The 11,652-nt window shown below is 42.3% G+C and overlaps 1 long non-coding RNA gene across 1 annotated transcript in view; it reads right to left on the reverse strand.

Moving 5' to 3' along the window:
• LOC136436980 (uncharacterized) overlaps nucleotides 1–11,652 on the reverse strand; it is a 157,308-nt gene that overhangs the window by 71,431 nt on the left and 74,225 nt on the right. The gene's annotated exons all lie outside the window — the stretch shown is intronic.

Raw genomic sequence — 11,652 nt, forward strand, 5'->3', positions numbered from 1 at the left:
GAGGAGAAAGGTCAAGGTCGATTTTGGGCCCTCTGGTATGTGTCACTGGAACTGTAATGGCGTATTTGTCAAAATCTTCAAAGGTGAATAACTGAAGAAAGGAGCGACAGATTTTCATGTTATTTACTTGGCAGGTAGCTTAGAGAGGGTTGTATACAATGAAGTGCAAATTATGCAAATTGGACTTAATTTGCCTAAGTAATGGGGAAATCTATATTTGCTGTGTTGGCCTATCCTATATCGGGTGCTTTGTTAGTAGCTATAGCGTAAGTGGGTCACTTGTCAACAGCTGTTGGCTTTAGCTTGCCAAGCCCATCAATCAATTTAGCAACTGTTGATTGCTAACAGCTGTTGGCGCTTAACAGTCTGTAGGGACTGATTTGACCAGACTAGAAGCTTGACAGCAGGTAGTTAAAGGAACAGTTATACATGGTTTTAATGTAAGGCAACTCATTCCAGTCTGTCTGTATGTTTGAGGACCCCAGTTGAATAATATGGGAAATTAGCAAAGAAGAGGTCAAGATCAGTTTCTGTGGATCAAAGGATATATGATGGTGATCCAAAGCATAAGGTATGTGAAGTAACCAGGACACATCACACATTTGATTATGTGTAAATTCACTTTGACCTGTTAACAGGCTGTTTCTTGCTCATACTGTGTGGTCTGGCTTTATTTTCTCAATGGTTTGGCAATGGTACTGTGGACCACAATATATTTAACGTACAATGCTACGATTGCTACCAGTTTATAGGTAACTACGTAGCACTTTGACATGATCTGGTCACCCGTAACCTTTCCTGCTTATCTATTGTACCCCTGTCTTTTATTCACCTGTAAAGTTGTGTTCTATCAACCGCTGTCCCTGATAGTTTATAATTTACACAACTTTGTAGGCAAGGTCGGGATGTCTCCAGGTGTCAGAGATACATAAGAAGACGAAGAGAGATCACATGAGAGCCAAAAGAGGAGAAACAAATGCACTGAGGCGTAACAGACCACATAAAACAAATATAAACAAACACAACACAAAGCAGATAAAACATAACATAACAACCAAACAACAAATAACATACACAAACATAACACAACATTAAAAAAAAAATTCATGGAGATTTTGGGTCCTCAGACTCTTGTTTATGCTGCGTTTATGACCGTTTGTTGGTTTGAATAGCCGATTGTTAGATTATCTCAAGCTTTCACAGTGAAATCGGTTGTGAGACGTTTAATATTGTGGGGTGGTACTTGGGGTGGGGCGACTAACTCACTTTTAACATTCGAATGACTGCTGCGACAAATTAAATGTTTGTCTGTGAACAATGATCAAAATGTTCAGAGGATGATGCACATGTGAACTAATATTACCATAACAAATTTTATGTCATGATTACGTTATATGACGTCAGGATGACGTAATTTCCTTAGATTGTAGCCGCCATCTTGGATTTTGACCGATGACGTCATCAAGTCAGCATAAAATATCACTGTTAAATACTAAAAGTTACATTGGATATAATCATAATGATGAAAATGTCAGAAAATACATTTGGCTTACCAACAAAGCTTCGAAACGTCATTGTTTAAACTGAAATTAGCAGATTTTGTAAAATATGCCTGTCAAAAACCCGTTGCCATGGCAGCACGAATAACGATGAACTTACTTTACTGATCTGTTTTTTTTTTTAAGTACATTTTATGAAAAGTCACCAAGTTTGGTGGCTTTACCATAAGCTGTTCATTAGTTATGCTACATGAAATTTGGCAAGGGCTTAAAAAATCCTCTCCCGGTCTAAATAGGAAAAGTTTAAGACGTGGTACTTCTGATCTTTTTGCACAAATTATGATAATGAACAGAAATCATTTATACCTAAACATGCCAAAACGTTCCTCTTACATTGATGAAGCAATGTACGCATAACAATCAGGGAAAAAAGTGAAAAGGAAGATTTTACAGAACAAAACATTTTGGGGTCATTTTTTTACCCCGTTCAGTCATTTTAGTTGCAGGAATGGGTTCAGGTGTTTGAGAGTTATGCAAGTAAGTAATGATTTTCAGATGATATAAACCAACATCAAATAATTTGCACTCCTTCCACTCATTTTATTTTGAGATATCTTTACCAAAGACAAGTTTTTTTTTTTTAAATGCTAGTCTTATATACACTGAAAATACAGGTGTACAGACTACACAGTACACGTTCTCTATACAGAATTGCTTCTGGTTGTAAGTGTTGGGTTTTTCTTATGAACATATTTGAATCAAACAAGTAAATATACTGATGCTAATGAAAATTTGATACTACATGAATCCAATGGCCAACTGCCTTTCTACAGAGATTGTAACATTAAAAGTCAACTTTAACATTTAAAAACAGTATATCTATTGTCTATATATACAATATGCTAACTTAAGCGCAAAAAATTGCTTTTGCACATTAGTACAATTGTCCTTCGTTTTCTATATATACTCGACAGCCTGTCTGTATAGGTCGGGTTTCAAGATTTGCCAACCGTCTGAGGCAGGATGTTTGCTTAAAACTTTCATGATCTAGACAAACTAAATTGACTGAAACTAGCTAACAAACGATCCAAACACATGTCAGCAGCTTAATATTATTTGAATATTTTTCAAACATACTTCTGTCACATTTTAACGTATGAAATATTCAAGATATACATACCCCCCATGAATATTTCGCTCGCTCCGAACTACATGTGTCACATGTGTAACGTTCATTTCATAGCACACCGAAATAATAATGTTTTGCGAACTAATTTTGATATGCATAATTAGGAACAAATTGTGTCGAACTCTAGTAAAGCTACCAAAAACACAATCAAGAAAATGTATTGACCACCCTCTTCCGAGGTTTCCGTCAAAAGGTGTCTTCAGTTCCCAAACAAGTTGCTACGGGGCCCAAACTAAGTACTAATAAGGTACAAAATCAAACAGTACCTCAGCGCCGGGAGTTAAACAAAAAAAAAAAAACCTTCACATATAGAGACGTAATTAACACACACAAACCTACACCAACGGTATATATTTTTTTCTCTTTGTCCTTTCACAACGTTAATAATGCAAAAGTTTTCAGGAATGTCATCTGATATTTTTAAAAAAAATTGTTGTATAGTAAAAAAGCTAACCGTTTCTAGGAGAAATAGCATAACAGCTACTATGAATGGGACATTTTTTACCTCATGGTGTATTTAAGTTTTAAATAATCTGTTTCATCTGTTTCACAAGATAAAAATAGCCGATAGCCTTTCCGTAATCACCAAGTTCTCTCCAGGCAACACACAAATTGTTAAGTGAATTGGCGATGTCAGGATGTGCGGTGTCCTCGCCATAGATAGTCCGATTCATCTTTAGTGACTGTTCATAATAGCTGACGGCCGTTCTGTGATCCCCAAGGTTGCTCCAGGCGTTACCCAAGTTGTTCAATGAGGCGGCAATATCAGGATGAGCGGTGTCCTCGCCATAGATAGTCCGCTTCATCTGTAGTGACTGTTCATAATAGCTGACGGCCGTTCTGTGATCCCCAAGGTTGCTCCAGGCGTTACCCAAGTTGTTCAGTGAGGCGGCAATACCAGGATGTGCGGTGTCCTCGCCATAGATAGTCCGCTTCATCTGTAGTGACTGTTCATAATAGCTGACGGCCGTTCTGTGATCCCCAAGCGCCCTCCACGCTCCACCCAAGTTGTTCAGTGAGGCGGCAATATCAGGATGAGCGGTGTCCTCGCCATAGATAGTCCGATTCATCTGTAGTGACTGTTCATAATAGTTGGCTGCCATTCTGTGATCCCCAAGGTCGTTACAGGTGGTACCCAGGTTGTTCAGTGAGCCGGCAATATCAGGATGTGCAATGTCCTCGCCAAAGATAGTCCGATTCATCTGTAGTGACTGTTCATAATAGCTGACCGCCGTTTTGTGATTCCCAAGAGCCCCCCAGGCTTCACCCAAGTTGTTCAGTGAGGCGGCAATATCAGGATGTGCAATGTCCTCGCCAAAGATAGTCCGCTTCATCTGTAGTGACTGTTCATAATAACTGACCGCCGTTTTGGGATCCCCAAGGTCGTTACAGGTGGTACCCAAGTTGTTCAGTGAGGCGGCAATATCAGGATGTGCAATGTCTTCGCCATAGATAGTCCGCTTCATCTGTAGCGACTGTTCATAATAACTGACCGCCGTTTTGTAATGCCCAAGGTCTCTCAAGGCGGTACCCAAGTTGTTCAGTGAGGCGGAAATATCAGGATGTGCAGTGTCCTCGCCATAGATAGTCCGCTTCATCTGTAGCGACTGTTCATAATAGCTGACCGCCTTTCTGCGATCCCCAAGGTTGCTCCAGGCGTTACCCAAGTTGTTCAGTGAGGCGGCAATATCAGGATGTGCAGTGTCCTCGCCATAGATAGTCCGCTTCATCTGTAGTGACTGTTCATAATAGCTTGCTGCCATTCTGTGATCCCCAAGGTCGCTACAGGTGGTACCTAAGTTGTTCAGGGAGGCGGCAATACCAGGATGTGCGGTGTCCTCGCCATAGATAGTCCGCTTCATCTGTAGTGACTGTTCATAATAGCGGGCGGCCGTTCTGTGATCCCCAAGATCACTCCAGGCTCCACCCAAGTTGTTCAGTGAGTCGGCAATATCAGGATGTGCGGTGTCCTCGCCATAGATAGTCCGCTTCATCTGTAGCGACTGTTCATAATAGCTGACCGCCGTTCTGCGATCCCCAAGGTTGCTCCAGGCGTTACCCAAGTTGTTCAGTGAGGCGGCAATATCAGGATGTGCAGTGTCCTCGCCATAGATAGTCTGCATCATCTGCAGTGCCTTTTCATGATAGCTGGCTTCCATTCTGTGATCCCCAAGATCACCCCAGACTGTACCCAAGTTGTTCAGTGAGGCGGTAATTTCAGGATGTGCGGTGTCCTCGCCATAGATAGTCCGCTGCATCTGTAGTGACTGTTCATAATAACTGACTGCCTTTCTGTGATCCCCAAGCGCCCTCCAGGCGTTACCCAAGTTGTTCAGTGAGCTGGCAATATCAGGATGTGCGGTGTCCTCGCCATAGATAGTCTGCATCATCTGCAGTGCTTTTTCATAATAGCTGGCTTCCATTCTGTGATCCCCAAGATCACCCCAGACTGTACCCAAGTTGTTCAGTGAGGCGGTAATTTCAGGATGTGCGGTGTCCTCGCCATAGATAGTCCGCTTCATCTGTAGCGACTGTTCATAATAGCTGACCGCCGTTCTGTTATACCCAAGGTCACCCCAGGTGGCACCCAAGTTGTTAAGTGAGGCGGCAATATAAGGATGTGCGGTGTCCTCGCCATAGATAGTCCGTTCCATCTGTAGTGACTGTTCATAATAGCTGACGGCCGTTCTGTGATTCCCAAAGTCTCTCCAGGCATTACCCAAGTTGTTCAGTGAGGCGGCAATGTCAGGATGTGCGGTGTCCTCGCCATAGATAGTCCGCATCATCTGTAGTGACTGTTCATAATAGCTAACCGCCGTTCTGTGATCCCCAAGCGCCCTTCGGGCTTCACCCAAGTTGTTCAGTGAGGCGGCAATATCAGGATGTGCAGTGTCCCCGCCATAGATAGTCCGCATCATCTGTAGTGACTGTTCATAATAGCTGACCGCCGTTTTGTGATCCCCAAGCGCCCTCCGGGCTTCACCCAAGTTGTTCAATGAGGCGGCAACATCAGGATGTGCGGTGTCCTCGCCATAGATAGTCCGCTTCATCTGTAGCGACTGTTCATAATAGCTGACCGCCGTTCTGTTATACCCAAGGTCGCCCCAGGTGGCACCCAAGTTGTTAAGTGAGGCGGCAATATCAGGATGTGCGGTGTCCTCGCCATAGATAGTCCGTATCATCTGTAGTGACTGTTCATAATAGCTGACCGCCGTTCTGTGATCCCCAAGTGCCCTCCACGCTCCACCCAAGTTGTTAAGTGAGGCGGCAATACCAGGATGTGCGGTGTCCTCGCCATAGATAGTCCGCTTCATCTGTAGTGACTGTTCATAATAGCGGGCGGCCGTTCTGTGATCCCCAAGGTCACTCCAGGCGTTACCCAAGTTGTTCAGTGAGTTGGCAATATCAGGATGTGCTATTTCCTCGCCATAGATTGTCCGCTTCATCTGTAGTGACTGTTCGAGACAACTGGCAGCCTTTTTGTGATCCCCAAGGTCGCTCCAGGCGATACCCAAGTTGTTCAGTGAGGCGGCAATAGCAGGGTGTACAGCGTTTTTACCATACTCTGAAAGATAGTTGTGCAGTGTTTGCTTTCTACATGTCATAGAATGTTGGAAGTCGCACAGACTTTTATATACCTCTGCTTTTAGTTCTGAAGAATTGTCAAAGAAGTTTGATGTGGTCTTAAAATGTTGGTCATTGGTCAGTTGAGAAATGAAGCACTTTAATGGTCTTTCTGTGTAATAGTATCTCATGATCTGTTTTGTATTTGAGATGTAAAACACTTTCTGTATTTTCTCCCCAATGTCCGTATCGCCTGACATTGACGTTAAGGCTGACATGTTTTCCACCTGACCACGATTGTTCATGTATGTCCGCAGCCTTAGTTCTGCAGAGATGCTGACCAGCATCTCCAAGTGGTGTGCATTCTCACTACTGACGACTCCCCTGTCTTTCAGCTCCTGAATAGTCTCCCAGATTGTGCTCGGTTGTATCTTATAAAGTAGTGCCCAACAGGACACTGCGATACTCGAAAATCGATATATTTCATTTTTAACATTCAGCAGACTGGTAGTGAGAGCTTGTGTTTGAAAGTTTGGTGCATTCTCACACAGTACAGTTTTTGCCATTATCGACTGAACTGTTCCGTCATTGTCGTCAAGTTGCTGAGTCCATATAGACCTGTACACATCGACCAAGCTCTGTTCTCCCGTGATAAGAGAAACATTTCCCAATATACTAGCAAGATGGTAGCCTTTCTTCAAATGAAACGTAAGGTCGTCTTTCACAATGTTGGTCATGTTGCTTGGTGTGTGGATGAGCTCACTTGTTCCTGTCCTGTTTGTACCCCTGCCCAATGGAGTCTTGCATGCATGTGGCATAGCTCCATCGAATGAAAAACCGCGCGGTGTTACCGAGTCATAAAACCAGTCTTTCAGTGGGTCGTTTGAGTTAAAATCATTAAGAGACTTAATCCCCATGGCCGGGAGAATGGTCTCTCCCAGATTTATCACTTTGAGATGCAGATAATGAGTGAGGTTACGGAAATAGTTAGCATTACGCTCAGTTTCTTCCTCTATCAAAATGGCAAATTCTAGATCAGAGTATGGGGTTACCAATCCTGTGGCTTGTGAACCCATGCCTATCATGGCGTACTTACAGGGAGGGGGACCCATTACCTCCATGCATTCATCTACAAGGCCGGCGATAAACGTTTTACGCTGATCAACAAGTGTCTGAAACACTTCTTTGATTGCCTCCACTCTCTTCATCTCCACTTCTTTTATCTTTGGATCATTGTCATCAAAGCTATATGGATCTACCTCTTCTTCAATTCTTTTGATCTCTTTTCCTACATAGTCCCTGTCAGTCTTCAACATCAATCTGTGTTTCTCTGTATCATCATTATGTACTTTCTGTTCTATCTTTAGGACTTCCTTAACGAATGCTTGAGTTATTTTCTGTATCGTTTCCTCTATACCTTCTCTCCTTGATCTTACCAGTGCTGCATTACAGAGTGCTGCAGCCTTGGTGAAATCACCCCCGTCCTTTGACTGGATTCCTCTCTTCAGATAGACATCGCCCAACTTGTATAATGGCTCTGCCTCTTTTTTGTGTTGACCTGTAACAAAGGATGTGATTAATTATAATCTTGTATTTACTTATTTTCATCGGCAGGTAACCTGTTCAAACGCAAATGTGCTATACCATTGAAATAAATTCATTTTTCATTTTTCTTATCATTATGGCATCGTTGCTTGCTAAAGAAGTATGACATTTCCAATCATTTACGCCTAAGGGATAATTGCATTTTTGCAAATTAGGTGGTATTTGTTAATGTGTAACTTGTCATAAACTACATATGTTACATGTATTGAAGTCTTTTGTAAAAGAAAAACGCCGGAATTATAGAATTTCGGTATAAATAATGCACTTGAGTCCTAGGTTTCATAACCTTGATCTAATTGAATGTGCACTTAATTAATTTGTTAACCGGCATGCCAAAGATAATGAAAATCCTTTGTTCCCTTCTCCAGTTTTCCTCTCTAAAAAAATTGCCCCAGCACTTCGAGAACAAGCAGTAAGGGAAAACAAAAGAAATAAAAACGCGAAGTTCTGCTGCAGTACCAAGAAAAACCGCCAGGAGGGCCTAAATCGACATTGATCTTCGTCTTCCAAAATCCTACCTACATACGTATAGATAATATTACTTCAATACATCCGGATCCAGTGGTTCCGGTGCTGACCAAAAATATCCGGACACACACACACACACACACACACACACACACACAAACACACACACGCACACGCACACATACACACACACCAAAAAATCTGTTTTCTTTTGTGGAGGTGATAAACGATGCCTTTAAACCTATACACCTAACACATAAACCAATTAACACTTCTAAATTAGCGACATTTTGCCACTTTGAAATAACTTCTTACTAAAATACCAGACTTACCTTTGACATGAACCAACTTGAGCGCAGCTGCAAAGCTGTTTTCTGCTCTGTCCAGGTCTCCAGTCTGCAGGGCCCTGCAGCCATCCTGTAGATGTTCTTCGTATGTACTGCAATAAAATATAATAGGATTACATTGATATTAATAGTATATATGTAATTTAATATGAAAAAAACGCAAAACCATTACAAAATGTGCTCTTCATACGAATCAAATCTATTCTGGGACTAAACGTTAACTATTTCTGGTTGTCATTGGTATCAAAGGTGATGGAATGTTTGAAAAAAAAATGTAATTCATTTTGTATAACAATTTGCTTTTTGCTGTGAAGCTACGTCGATATGAGAATAAAAACTGCATTGTAATGATGTTAGTAACGTACAAACCTGTCATCGTCGTCCTGTGTTGTGACACTTTTGCCTGCTACTGTACCCCCTCCTGTAGCCGTTCTGTAACAAACCAGCACATTTTTCTTATGATGACCCCATATCCTGTGTGGTATTGTAAATTGCTGCTCACATCCATAGACCTTAGACCTCAGTTCAAAGGCCTTACTACGCACGAGGGGCGCAACTTTAAACGCAAAAGAATATAAAAAAAGTGAAGATCTAGACAAGAATAATGTTTTGTTTTAAGACATGTCAATATTTCATGACATTTTGGAGTAGATTACTAATAATTAAAACTTAAAGCCAGATCCCACGTTAAAGATCAAAATGTAAGCGGCAAAAATTCCACAACCGCTAATCAGAATCTAAGGTTCCTTGTTATGCCGACCAACATGGGGGGGGGGGGGGCAAAAATTCGCAAGCAACAAATACCCCAAACACTGTACTTACATGGGGAGATGGCGCATTCCGACATTACTGATGCCACTTGATGGCGCAGTTGAAAAGGGAGAGTAGTGGTCCTTCCGTGCTGTCACGTCTTGGTGTCCTTGCGTACGCGCTGACCTCTATGAGAATCGATATGAACCCGTGTTTATGATAAAAGTCAGTGATTGTATTATTCAGTGTACAAACGGACTTTAATCCATGAGCAAATGTAAAGGACCTGACATGACCCGTGGAGGTACAAGTTTAACACAGGATTAATGGAGGATAATATTGATTATACTACATGATATGAGATGTTCATTTGACCACAATTTACTACATGGACGTAATATGGCCAATTTCTTCCTTTTGGTCAATACCTACGTCTACTGAACATGCATTTGAAACTTCATGTGGTCAATAAAAGGTAAATACACACAGCCAAAAGTAGTTAAAATGCATTCATTTTTTCTTGCAGTTTTCTGCCCTCAAAGATGCAGAACTCATTCCACCCAAATAAAAACTTTGTCTTCAAAATGAAGAAAGAAAACTGAGGTGCTTATGATAACTTTTAAGAAGTTGTTATCACTCTAGGGGTAAACGTTTTCGCTCACCTTTGTTTTACTTGTGTTGATGTCTTGCCTGATTTTTGCTGTGTGCAGTAAGCGGTGGACAATGACAACTGTTCCATGAACATTGTTACACCGCACCAGTGCCGTGTTGTACAGAGCAGTAGCTCTGGTCAAGTCTCTAGTGTCTCTAGTTTCTGTTCCTCTTTTTAGGTACACGTCACCAAGACTTTTGATGGCTTCTGTTTCTAACGTGTTGTCCTCGTTTATTATTCCCTCTACCATCACCTGTGCGTATCCAACCAGCGCAGAGTCTGTATTACAACCGGCAGCCCATGTCTTGTCAAGTTCTCGGAACTTTCCTGCCATCTTTGCAGGTGTGGTCGTTTCCTTGTCTTCGGTTGAATGTTCCTTACACTGTGACCCTTTTGACGACATCCCCTTTAAAAGTCTCTCCGTGTATTCGTATCGGTGTTCTATACCTTCTCCCTGATCCCTATTATGACACCGGACCACAGCAGCCATGTAGAGTTCCAAGGCCATGTTGAACTTCCCTACGTCCTTCCCGAGTCTTCCCTTCTCCAAGTTCACGTCGCCTAGACTTTTAAGCAGCTCCACTTCCAGCAGCCTGTCCTTATTAGCCACGGCGTCCACCAGGGCACGGAGGTAGCCTGTCTCCGCACGGACTAGTCCGTACCTCATGCCCTTCGCGTCCGCCTCACTGAGTTTCTCACAGACCCCCAACATGGCGGACTTCTGCAAAGAAAATGTATCTATAATTCTTACCCTTTACGGTTATAGGTCTCCGTGTTAGCTATATGCGCGTGACTCGAACAAACATGTCTGGACAAATATCCCCTGCTCGTGTCAATATTTCATCATCCGTCGGTCGATAACAAAGTTCAAAGGTTCAACAACACAAGTATAAAGCTTCGATAATACTCGTAAATGTGTCAGGTAGCATTAGTTGTTTTCATCATTTCTGTATTGATGTTAAAGGCATCTAGCCTACGTCTGCACACTCTTTCGCTAGCACAGGTTAATGGTCACCTCCCCGAGGGGGCTGTATCCGTCGGGCCGGCCGCTAGGAGCGCGATTTAGTCAGGCTATGCGTCCTCTACGGCCATGGAGTTCACTAAATCGATGAATCCGATGGATGAACTATACGACCCCAGACAATTATTAATCCGCACAACTGTTAGTTCATCACTAATCTATGAATCAATCTAAGAACTCCATGGCTCCAAACCAGTATTAATTCCTCCACGCGTATGGCCGTGGAGTTCATCACTTAATCTATGATCTCCATAAACTTCATGGTTTAGAGCAGTATTTGTATGTCACTTAACTATAAATTAATCTATGGACTTTACTAAATCCATGAACACGATAGACCCCACGGCCCAGACTGATATGATTATGTCTACTGCTGTGGAGTTTATTACTTTATCATCGCATAGCCAGATGCCGTCGACCAATCAGAAGCCTCTATTGCCCATGTGTTAATCGCCATAACACACCCGTGATCATCATTCCTCCCATCATGTAGAGGGGAGGTTACCTTTTTGTTGAGTTAACAATCGTATAATGTTTATTTGTTCCCAACAGTGCTT

The sequence above is a fragment of the Branchiostoma lanceolatum genome, chromosome 6 (assembly GCF_035083965.1).
Source record: "Branchiostoma lanceolatum isolate klBraLanc5 chromosome 6, klBraLanc5.hap2, whole genome shotgun sequence".
NCBI classification, from domain to species: domain Eukaryota; kingdom Metazoa; phylum Chordata; class Leptocardii; order Amphioxiformes; family Branchiostomatidae; genus Branchiostoma; species Branchiostoma lanceolatum.